Genomic DNA, 11,531 nt, shown 5'->3' with positions numbered 1-11,531 from the left:
GAGGGAAAAGGAACGGAAAGAGGAAGGAAGGAAGGAAGGAAGGAAGGAAGGAAGGAAGGAAGGAAGGAAGGAAGGAAGGAAGGAAGGAAGGAAAAACTTTCTCACAAGCATGCACATGGGTCACCTTAATCTAGATAATTCCTCAGTCTCTTCCCAGGTGATTCTAGATTTTGTCACATTGACAATTACAACAATCACACCATCACCTACGGAAGACTGCAGCTCTTATTACCATCACCTCAGGGGTCAGAGTTTCTGCAGATGATTTGGGGAAAGCCTAAGCATTCAGACCTAACCCAGAACTCTGCGTTCATTTGTGCCTCTGATCTGATATAAGACCTTTCCTCACCCTCAGGAGCACCATCTTCTTGGACTGCTCCTTGCTTCCACATATATTGTATACTTCCAAGGGCATAACAATTACCATTTTGTTTGGACAACAGTAAGATATAAATATCTATTTATCTATGTGCTTTCCAAGGCTTTTCTATTTCTTCTTGCATTTTCCTTTGAGGTTATTTTTTCTTCTACTTTGAAGAACATCTTTCAGTTTCTCCAAAAATATTTTATTCCTTTCAGTTATGAAAGATGTTTTTTCAAGGTATAATCTAGGCCAGCAACTACTTTCCTTGAACCAATAAAGTTGACAACATTGTCTTCTGGAATTCATTATTTCTGTTCGTCACTGTAGATCTTAATGTTGCTTCTTTGAAGATAATGTCTTCTTTATTCTTTTGGCTAACTTTAGGACTTTTACAAACCTTTGGTTTGCATTGTTTTGACTATACTGTGGTTGCTTGTGTTTTTCTGAGTGTTTATCTTACTCTTTGAATCTATGTGCTGATGCCCTTGCCTTGTGTATTAGCTCTGGTGCTTGGAACTCCAGGCACATATGAATGTTGTTTCTGTTCTTTTGTTTCTTTCTGCTTCCATGTTCTTTCTGCTGCCGGAATCCCAGCGTTCTCCACTATAGTTCTGTGCTGGTCCACTTCTTCACTTCAGAGACTTTTTAGATATGTAAAGCCCTTGGATGACCATTTAACTTTCAAACACACTCTCTATAGGAGGCCCCTGTTTTGTTAACTGCTTATATCCTTTATCAAATTTATCATAAGTATTTTACTTTCCTTTTCTGAGAATTAATTTTTGACTCATCTGTGAGTTAGACAACTGAGAAGCTTAGTTTTTTTTTTGTTGTTGGTATTTATTTATTTATTTATTTATTTATTTATTTATTATGTATACAATATTCTGTCTGTATGTATGCCTGAAGGCTGGAAGAGGGCACCAGATCTCATTACAGATGGTTGTGAGCCACCATGTGGTTGCTGGAAATTGAACTCAGGACCTTTGGAAGAGCAGTCGATGCTCTTAACCACTGACCAATTTCTCCAGCCCCCTGTTGTTTTGTTTTTAATGTAACTTTGGGGGGTGGGATAAGGGTGAATGCAGGCATGCACATGCCATGGCAGCCGTGTGAGGTCAGAAGATAGTTCTGTGGAGTCAGTTCTCCATCTTTCTGTGAGTTCCAGGGATCAAACTCAAGTGCTTTACCTGATAAGTCATCTCAACAGCCCCAAAGTAATTTTCTTTCTTCCTTTCTTGCAAAGAGGCCATCTTTAAAATTTTTTATTTATTTTATTTATGTGTATCTGGTTTTTCCTGCTTGTTTATATATGCACTGTGTGTGTGGAGGTGTCTGAGGAGGCCTGAAGGAGTCAGATCCCTGGAGCTGGAGTTGTAGGTGGTTATGAACCAGCTGATGCGGATACTGGGAAGTGAACTCAGGTCCTTTGAGAGAGAGGACCGTGCTGGACCACCTCTCCAGCCTGCCAAAGCTCAGCTCCCTGCTGTGCCTGTCCCACAGTCTTATAGTTGATCATCGCATGCCTAGTCAGGGATGACTGTGCACTGCCTGTATGTACCCTCACTGTGAGAGGGTGTTCACAGAAGCGGGCTGTCCTGTGCTGGATATGATTTCAGCGAGACCATATCTCCTGTCGGGGAAGAGAAGCCAAGAGAGTCACTGCAGAGGCATCCATGAGTGGTTGCCCTGTGTTCTCACTCCAGCCTGCTGAAAACCCATTTCTATGTGGCCTTGTATCCCATCCCTAGCAGGGTTTTAGGAATATCTCACTGCCATTGTTGATTAGGGAGTGCATTCTGTATTGGACACAGGATAAGCATGACATGGAACTATAAATGAATATTACTTATTTAGGCTAATTCACTTTAATAATGTACTTGTTTTATCTTTATAATGAAAGAATCAGTATACATTTATATTAATAGAACACAGCTTAAAGTATATAGCTACTCAGAGAAATTAATTCACCTGTATTTACTTAACCTGCTTTTTATCTTGTTCTCTTCTCAATCATTAAAAATAGAGGCTGTCTTCCTATGTCTTATTCTCTGAAGCTCTTAGCACTACACCTGACACACTCTGAACTTAGTCTGTGGGTCAAGTTGGATTGCAAAATCTCTTCTTGCTTTAAGAAAAAGGAGTATCTTAAATCAGATTTTGGGAGCTGGTGTTATAACTTGGGAGTAGACTGACTTGCTTAGTATGCATGAGGCCCTGGATTTAGTCCCCAAAAGTGAACCAAAAAAATCCAGATTTTTTTTAATAAATGGATATTATAACTATTTCTAGTTTTATTGAATAGTCGTCTGCTTTGGATATATTTGCCCCCTAATGACTAATTTCATTCTATTGTCTATTTTAGAAAATAAACTTGAAGTCCACCTACTGTGTAACTGAGCTCATGTAAAATGTGAGATGGGGCTGGAGAGGTGGCTCATCAGTTAAGAGCACTGGACCCACGTTCAGTTCCCAGCACCCACATCAGGTGGCTCACAACCACCTGGAACTCCAGCTCCAATGGATCACACGCCTTGGCTTCCTAGGGCACTTGAACACAGATACACTCCCATACCAAGGACTTAGAATAAAACTTTTAAAAGTATGAGGTGGAATTTGCTTAAATACTACTAAAAATGTGTGTATTTGTGAAAAATGGTTCTAGTAGTGAGGGTAGGTGACACTAGTCATTCTTTGATAAAGTAGTGAATTCACTTGATCAACCACAACACTTGCTAAGTGGTTGTCATAGTCTCCTTTCTATTGCTATGCTAAAGGCACCACGCCGTGGTGAGGAAAGGGTTCATTGGGTTACACATCCCCATTATGGTCCATCACTGAGGAAAGCCAAGATAGGAATTCAAACAGGGCGGGAGCCCCAGACAGGGACTGAAGTAGTGGCTGTGGAGGAGTGCTGTGTGCTGGCATGTTCTCCATGGCTTGCTCAGCCTGCTTTCTTAGACCTCCGAAGACCACCTTCGGAGTGACACAGCCCACAGTAGGCTGGGCTTCCTACATCAATCACCAATCCAGAAAAAAATGGCTCCCAGGCTTGCCCCTAGGCTTTTCTGATGGCATTTTCTTAGTTGACATCTCTAGCTAGTGTTAAATTGAGTAAAAAATAAAACAAAACACTAACAAGGACAGTGGTATTTTGCAATGTCTAAAATGTTACTTTTAATTCTCTTGTTTAATTTCCTTAATAACTCAATGGATGGGCAAAAAGAAGGAGCCAGCTAACATTTACACACCTTTGGTTGTCAAAGTCAAGTCCTGTGCTGCCTGGTTCGGTGGCCTATTTGTTTGTATCCACGAAAAATGCCTAAAAGAACTTGTGTGCCTGCCAGGATGAGTGTACATACGTATCACCAGCCCAGTCTCAAAGCACACAGCCTAACGACCGTCCCCTAAGTCGGTGCTCTGTTCCTTTCCTGTCCTGTTTCAGAACTCCAGATTTTAAGAACTGAGCAGGTGGACATCAGCTGTGGGCAAACAGTGAGCTTCCGACGAGCTCACCTGGAAGCCACGCAGGGTGGGGAAGAGAAGGCGAGGTTGGTGATACTGTTTGCTTTAGCCTTCTTGCTTAGGGTTTGTTTCTAGGCGCTGAACTAGGGCCAGGAGTTATCTTTGTTTATCCAAATTTATTAAGACTCTGCTTTTAGGAATTTTTGGGTACCCTAGTTTTCAGTAATATTTGGGGAACTTCTAGGTAGTGGCGTTTAAAATGTGGTTTGGTGGAAAGCTTCTGAACACCACACCAGACCAGACCATGATTGGCAGAGGAGGCTTTGAGGGTACAGCGCTGTCCTTACAGGCGATGGCACAGTGCCCTCTCTTCATTAGTTAGCAAGTGGATGCAGGCAGCCTCAGGCCCTGAATATTTCTGCGTATTCCAAACACACCATAGCAAACGTAGTGTAGCTCTCTCCAAACCTAGTCCCATGCCACATAGTGTGGAGGGGGTGCTTGGTCTGCCACAGTGGTTAATGTGTACTGAGACATTTGTGTCACCTTTGCAGCTTCCTTCTCTGAGAATCCCTGCCTTTCACGGTCTCTGCCAGAAGGGACCGACTCAGCAGCCCTGACCCACCCCATTACATTTGGGAGTAAACCCACGGACACCAACCCTCAGATTCTCTGATGATTTGGGGGCAAGGTATAAAGGCCAGGCCAGGCTGTGGACTGCAGCGACAGCCCCAGGCTCAGGGAGGGCTAAGGCAAGCGTTAGAGCAAGCCAGAGTCAGCTACAACAGCATTGCTTTGTAGAGTTTCTTAGCTATAGCCAGAGAGGTCAGAGTTTTCGGGGAGAAGACATTAGGCATGCTTTTAAAGGACAGAATTAGTCGGATCAAACACAAAGATGAAGATGAATGAAGTAGAATGCAGCTGTGGTGGGAAAGACCTTTCTCTCCCAACCCTGGTGCCGGGGAGCCCAGCTAGACTTTGCTTCTTGCTTGTAGAGGTCTGTGGACTCGCTGGCTTTATCTTTACAGTCCTCTCATTGTTTTAATTTCGGTTACTTGGAGCCAGGTTTGATTCCTAGCAACCAACTGTCTCTGGTGAAGGGACAATCCCGTCTCCTGGCCACCAGTGCTTTCGGCTCCGCACTGCTCTCTCCTGTCAGGCTGCTGTTTGCTGGCCTTCCAGGAGCGTTGTAGAGAAGCAGGATGGCGTGAGGGCCACCTGCAGCACCAGGAACTGACAAGTCACTGTGTGCTTTTGACAGGCAGAGTAAGGACTCACTACTTACTGCTGGCGGTCTCAGCGGAACCCTCCCTTCTCCACTGAGCACACTGCGCATACCATACAACACCCCAGTGATGGGAATGCTGTGGAAACACTGATGAGGGCCACTGTCTGCCGTGGACTTTGCACCTTCATATGGAGCCTACAAGACCCAGCATTCTTTAGTTGACGCCTGCCATGCACACAGTGTGATCTGAACACCTCGCGCCTCTGAGCCCAGTGTTCAGAGACATGCCTGTGCCCTTTGCCACACTTTCTGTGCTTTCGTCTGCCCTTGGGTCCAGCTAGAATTGTTTGAAGTGTATCAGGGACAACAAATCATTAGTTTTTCCTTGGACAAAAGAAAGAATTGAAGGGAGGGAGGGAGGGAGGGAAGAAAAGAAAGGGAAAACCTGAACTTGGTTCAGCCTCATTCACAAAATGGTGACGATTGGAAAGGGCTTCCTGAGCTGGCATGACCTGCCATCTGGTTACTCCCAACTGCTGTGCTTCGGGCCAGCATCCACTCCCAGACCGTCACAAATATGCTCTCCGGGGAAAACCAGCAGAGCAGTACATTCAGATTAGTGCAGATTTAAGCGCATTAACACGGGGCTCCTGAAGGCCCGTCCTGCGCAGGGGTACCATGCACTGGGAAAGGGCCAGTCCCACAAATCACACCTAAGACCAGCAAGGAGAAGTAAAATTTAAAAGGCCCCTGCAGAGGACATGGACAGAAACTGACAACTATCCAAACACCGCGTTAAGGACAAGACAGCTCGGTGTGTGGACTCACTGGCCTTCGAGCCTCACAACCCGATTGCTAACTCTCAGTCGACCTGGTAGGAGAGAAGTGACTTAGGCAGATTTCCCTCTGACCTCCACACGTGTGCTGCGGCACAGACATGTGCGCACACACATAAATAAATATGATAAAAATGTTTAAAACACTGTTTAGAAATGCCTTCATTCATAAAAAGCTGCTTCTCCTGACAGGCCTGTCATTACCATTTCGTTGCTCTGTTCTGTGTCGTTAGAAGCAAGAATAATGTTTCGAACGCTGGGAAGTCACGCAGAAGTAAGAGAAAATGATGTTTTTGGCATGCTTTGTTCTCTACCGTATTATGTCCTTGTCTTTTCTGGTACAATAGTAGGATTTATTTTCTAAACATTCCTGCTTTGCAGAATGAATCACTGTGGATGTTGGGGACCAGATGAGTCATCCATCCATCATCCTCCTTCTTCCCTCCCTTCCTTCAGCCATTGTCCTTGTTTTCATCTTCCTTTCGCACACCGATCATCACACTAAAAGGGACACTAGGTATTCTTCTGCTTAAAGCACTTTCGCTTCAGTTATGTTATTTGGATCCTAAGTAATAAGGTGCAGTTGCTATTAACCTCGTCGTGGCTCAGATTCTGTGAAAAGCATTTATCTGGAGACTTGAGTCGTGTGCAGCCTCCCATTGCATCAGCCAGGTGCCTTCCAAATAGGAGATCAGTTTAGGAAGGAAAGGTAGGAGAGAATGCGTGCTGGTTGTGCTGATAGATCTGTTCCTTTTTTGCTTGGTGTTGCAGTAAATGCCAACTTAAAAAGTTGTTTTTCAAATATGGAGGCTCTTAAATATCTAAGATATTTTATTTATTATGTTAATTTGGGGACACAATTGTTTATTGTTTGTATTCTTTTCGAGGTGAACAAATGTAGGTAGTAGAGGAAAAACACTACTTTTAGCTGGACTACGATTGGGCTGGGGTTGCCACCTAGGCAGGGGCATTGACCGTAGACTCGAGAACTGACGCTGGTCACTGTGATGTCGCTGGTGTGTTGAGTGACTGTCACTGAGGGGGCTCTCTTATGATTCAGCTTCCCTTTCAGTAGAAGATTCCTGCAAGGCCTCGTGACTCACTTTAATTCTCATTGGCTGATCCTATGGCTTATTATTTGATGCAAGCCATGCAGCACAAAGCATCCCAGTCATTATGCATTTAACAGCCGTTGCTCGGAAGCTACTGTCCATCCAATGCAATCATCATGAATCCCTTCATTTCTCCCATCCTGCCTATGTCTATACAGGGGACTATGGGCCGAGTAGAAATCTAGGTGTATTGCTCATTATTCCCAAAAGGAGAACTCATAGAAATAATTGTCTCCTCCATCTAAAGTGCCCTAGAATTGACTCCCACATAGTATCGTTTGACTGCACCCCTGCTCATAAACCACTGCCCAGTGCTTACCAAAATATTCGTGCATCATTGGCTTTCAATACTTGAAATCAGTTCAGTGCTTGGAAAACTGAGTGTGATTCCATGTGGAGGTTATCAGATAGAGTGTTTCAGAGAGTTTTAGATGTGCTTTGCCATTTTTAGTGCAGAGATGGTAGATTTTATTACCATTCCCACCATCCCACCCCAACACTGCATTGGGTGATCAGCGTGCTGCCAACAGGAAGGACTCTGTGATGTCAGGAGACTCTGTGTTTCCTTTCAGGGTCAACATATCACAGTGTTAGGTTGGTAAGAAATAATTGACTCCTGACAGTTCCCATGGCTCAGTCTGAAGAGCTTCGGGCTTGACCTCCAGCCTGAATCGCGCAATCATGAGTTAGCGAGTATCGGTGAGACTGATTCCTTAACTGCCGAGCCTCGGTTTGCCAAATCTGAATAACACATGCTGTGTGGAATTGATGTGATGGTTAGCAATTACATATAGAAATAGGGCTGGAGAGATGGCTTAGTGGTTAAGAGCATTGCCTGCTCTTCCAAAGGTCCTGAGTTCAATTCCCGGCAACTACATGGTGGCTCACAACCATCTGTAATGAGGTCTGGTGCCCTCTTCTAGTCTGCAGACATACACACAGACAGAATATTGTAAACATAATAAATAAATAAATATTTAAAAAAAAAGAAATACTGGGTCTGACCTGGCGGTGGTGGTGCCTGCCTTTAATCCCAGCACTTGGGAGGCAGAGGTGAATCTGTGAGATTGAGGCCAGCCTGCTTTACAGAGCAAGTTCCAGGAGAGCCAGGGCTACACAAGGAAATTCTGTCTCAAAACAAAACAAACAAACAAAAAATACTGGGTCTGGAAGTATTAAACATTCAAGAAATAGTTAATAATAGACTGCTGTTACCAACCTAAAATAACAGAGAGTTTCTTTGCTTTTCCTCTGGCAATTTCTGCATATATGGCAAAGAGGATGGTTGCTATGGTAGAGCGAAATGGGAAATGTTTGTTTGGCAAGCATGATTTTAAAAACCCAAAGCTTTAAAGGCCTTCCAATCCTGTATGCTCTGGTATGTCCTAGTAAGGTCACAGATAAAGTTTGATAGATTCAGTAGAGGATCTAAATAGAAAATGTACTGAAGCAAACCAGGAACAGAGTTTAAAAAAATCAAAAGCCCAGAGTAAAAACATTCTGGACTTTTGGCAGAGGTATTGGACTGACTGAATCCCCATGATTCTATGAGTTATTAATAGTGACTCTTTTTGCCGTATTTTAAGTCGATATATATTTGTATGTTGCCATGTGGTATTGGCATGTGGAGACATCCAAGGCTTGATGGTCTATGGAAAACCGTGTAACCCTGGGAGAGAACAGGGAGGTGTCACCCTGTCCTCTGTGACTTACCTGCTAGGATGCGCTCAGCAAGGGCTCAGGGGACGATGGGCACTGCTGCCATTCCTAAAACACGGCTTCATCCGCTTGGCCAGGAACTGTGATGAAGTCACTAGTTGTGCAGCAGTAGTGTCTCGGAGCTATTTATGACCACCGTAACAGTGAAGGCCTATGTTAGAAGGCTGTGTTTACATGCCGTGCAGCAAACTGTGTCCGTGAATCATTTCCACTGTAACGTTCCATCAAACTGATCAACCAAGCCAGGGAAATCCAAACAGTCAGTATCAATGCTGTGATTAACGCCTCTCCAAGTTAGCGCTACCTTGCTGGCTTCCCGCGTCTGAGTGTAAACTGACTCCCACACCCTGCCATGCAGCCTCTCCCTTTCCTGGCCACCATGCTACACCTACATTATATCCCCTCCACACAAAACATCAGGTAAGCAACAAAATATCCGAGGACAGAGCCCCTGTGTGCGTAATTTAAAAAGCGTATTTTTAGCACACGTTTATTGGCTCATTGTCATCTCTCCATTATGTGACTTCAATTAGTGACCCTGCTGATTCGTTTGCGTCGCGATCAGTAAAGCCCTTTCATTTGTCCATTTAGAGGGACTTGGGGTTTAAGTTAATTATCCCTTCCTGAGCGCCTGAAGGTCAGACTATTACCTTTTGTTTCATTCTGAAGTTAATCTCCTCATTAAGACTGATAGAAAATGAATAATTAAATGTGTGCCATTTTCATATTTCAGGTAATGAGAGGCCCTCAGATCCCAGAGGACACCACAAGAGAAGAGTCAAGAAAGTGCGGAAGACCCTGTCTCCAGCAACCATGTGAGTCTCAATCCAATTATGGTGGAAAAGCTTCCGCTAATGTACTTCCCCTAAACTGAAGCCAGATGAAATACTACTTACAGGGCTGGGCTCTGAGTCTCATAGACGGCTGTGACCAAAACACCCAACAGACCGAGCTCAGTGGACCGAGCTCAGCGGGAAGCTGTACTTGCGTTCACAGTTTCAGAGAGACCTCGGCCTGTCTTGGCGGAGAAGGTGTGGTGGCAGGAGTGTAAAGCGGATGTTCACACTGTGGTAGATGAGGAAGCAGAGGCAACTAGACCAGAACGGAGGTGAATACAGCTCAAAGGCCTGTCCTGAAGGACCTACTCTTCCATCTAGGCCCCGTCTCCTAAAGCAGTGGTTCTCAACTTAACGTGTTATGATCCCCTTGGGGATCAGCTATCCTGCATATCAGATATTTACATTATGATTCATAACAGTAGCAAAAATGACAGTTATGAAGTAGCAATGAAATAATGTTTATGGTTGGAACTGTATTCAAGGGTTGCAACATTGGGAAGGTTGAAAACCACTGTCCTAAAGACGCAAATAGTACCAAAATCTGGGTACCAAGTACTGAAAATATGAGCTTTGGGTGGGGGTCATTTTGTATTCAAACCACAAAAGCAGGGAACCTTTGACATACAGGTTCTCTCAGTTAGGGGTGTGATAACTATATCCAGACGTGTCTCATGCAGTAAGTGCAGAATGAGTGGAAGTGCGTGCTTTGACAGCACCTGCTGGCTAGCCATGGAAGAGCTTCGTGGTGACACAGACAAAGGGACTGAGTGGTGTCAGTTGCCAGCCTCCACCCACTTACAACAGAGCATATAAGTCCCCTTTGATTCGCTGTGCCAAGTAAGGGTGAATTGTATTAAGCTCTGGATAAGAATCCACGTCTCTAGGGTGTGAGGAAGTCCAACTTGAACTAAACCTTTCAGTTATGATCAGGGGATCTTTTGGAAGGCTGAAGCTATAGAAAATAGAAAGATGATAGACGTGACCCACAAAGCCACAGCTGTGGAGGGGAGGCAAAGCCATCCACAACAGCCTCCAGGGTACAGTCTGAATTCCTGCCACACTGCCAGACATCATCCATCACCCCAGCCCTTCCTTTGCTTGTTGTCGTTATGGAAGCCCACTCAGCCCAGACCACTCCAGTGCCCTGCCTCTGGCTCCTGTCTCATCTCATTGGTTTTCTTTGAGGTATCTTAAGCTCATCCCAACTAAGAGTATTCTCAGCCCTACTGAGGAAGCCCTGGTCCTACTAGGAAACATCAAGGTGTCTTATTGCTTGCTTTTATTTGTTTACTCAAGACACAGAAAGTTCCCTAAAGGAAGAGCGAGTCTCAGCTGAGTCTAAAAGATTCAAGATTTGACTGACAAAGACAAGCAGTGGGTGCTTTAAGTAAGGAAGCAGTGTAGAGTCTCAAATATGGTACAGAAACTAGCCCCAGAGGGGAGTGATGATGGCTAGGAGGACTCAGACTGGCCAGCAGGAAAAAGTCTAGGAGCTGGACCAAGGTCCTGGGATTTATCCTGATGGTCAGTAATGTCAGTGTGCATTGCTATGGTTGTAGGAGTGGTTAGATAATTTGACAGGAAGAAGAGGGGAGCAAAGCCTGTGGTAATGCAGCCCCGGAATGAAAAGGGAAATAAGATGCATTCAACCGGATCATTGATTATATGAAAAAGGGGTGGCAATTACTGCTCAGAACTGAATCTTAAAATTTGCTGTATCATTCATTATTTTACTTTAAGTGGCCAACCTTAGTTAGACTCTTGTAGGGAGACTATGTTGTTCCTTTACATGAAGGTCTAGGAAACAGCGTCTCTAAACTGCTCCTGCAAGAATGTGTGTCACAGGGGAAGAGCGTGGGAGCGTGCACATGGATGTGTGTGTGTCAGAGGAGCATGCACATGGATGGGTGTGTGTCAGAGGAGCGTGCACATGGATGGGTGTGTGTCAGAGGAGCGGGCACATGGATG

At 44.6% G+C, this 11,531-nt stretch overlaps 1 protein-coding gene across 7 annotated transcripts in view; it reads left to right on the top strand.

Annotated features, from left to right (window-relative positions):
• The window catches only part of Pced1b (PC-esterase domain containing 1B), a 145,313-nt gene that overhangs the window by 19,058 nt on the left and 114,724 nt on the right, over positions 1-11,531 (top strand). For 6 of the 7 annotated variants that reach the window (XM_026782470.1, XM_026782469.1, XM_026782467.1 and 3 more), the window contains exon 2: positions 9,458-9,539. The gene's annotated coding sequence lies outside the window, so the exon portion shown is untranslated. Of the gene's footprint in view, positions 1-9,086; positions 9,145-9,457; positions 9,540-11,531 lie in introns of those variants that run through there. The other variant, XM_026782473.1, reaches the window with a different exon arrangement.

This window comes from Microtus ochrogaster, chromosome 15 (genome assembly GCF_000317375.1).
Source record: "Microtus ochrogaster isolate Prairie Vole_2 chromosome 15, MicOch1.0, whole genome shotgun sequence".
Taxonomy (NCBI): Eukaryota; Metazoa; Chordata; class Mammalia; order Rodentia; family Cricetidae; genus Microtus; species Microtus ochrogaster.
The sequence above is the reverse complement of the archived record's forward strand: the minus strand, read 5'-3'. Positions and strand labels throughout refer to the sequence as shown.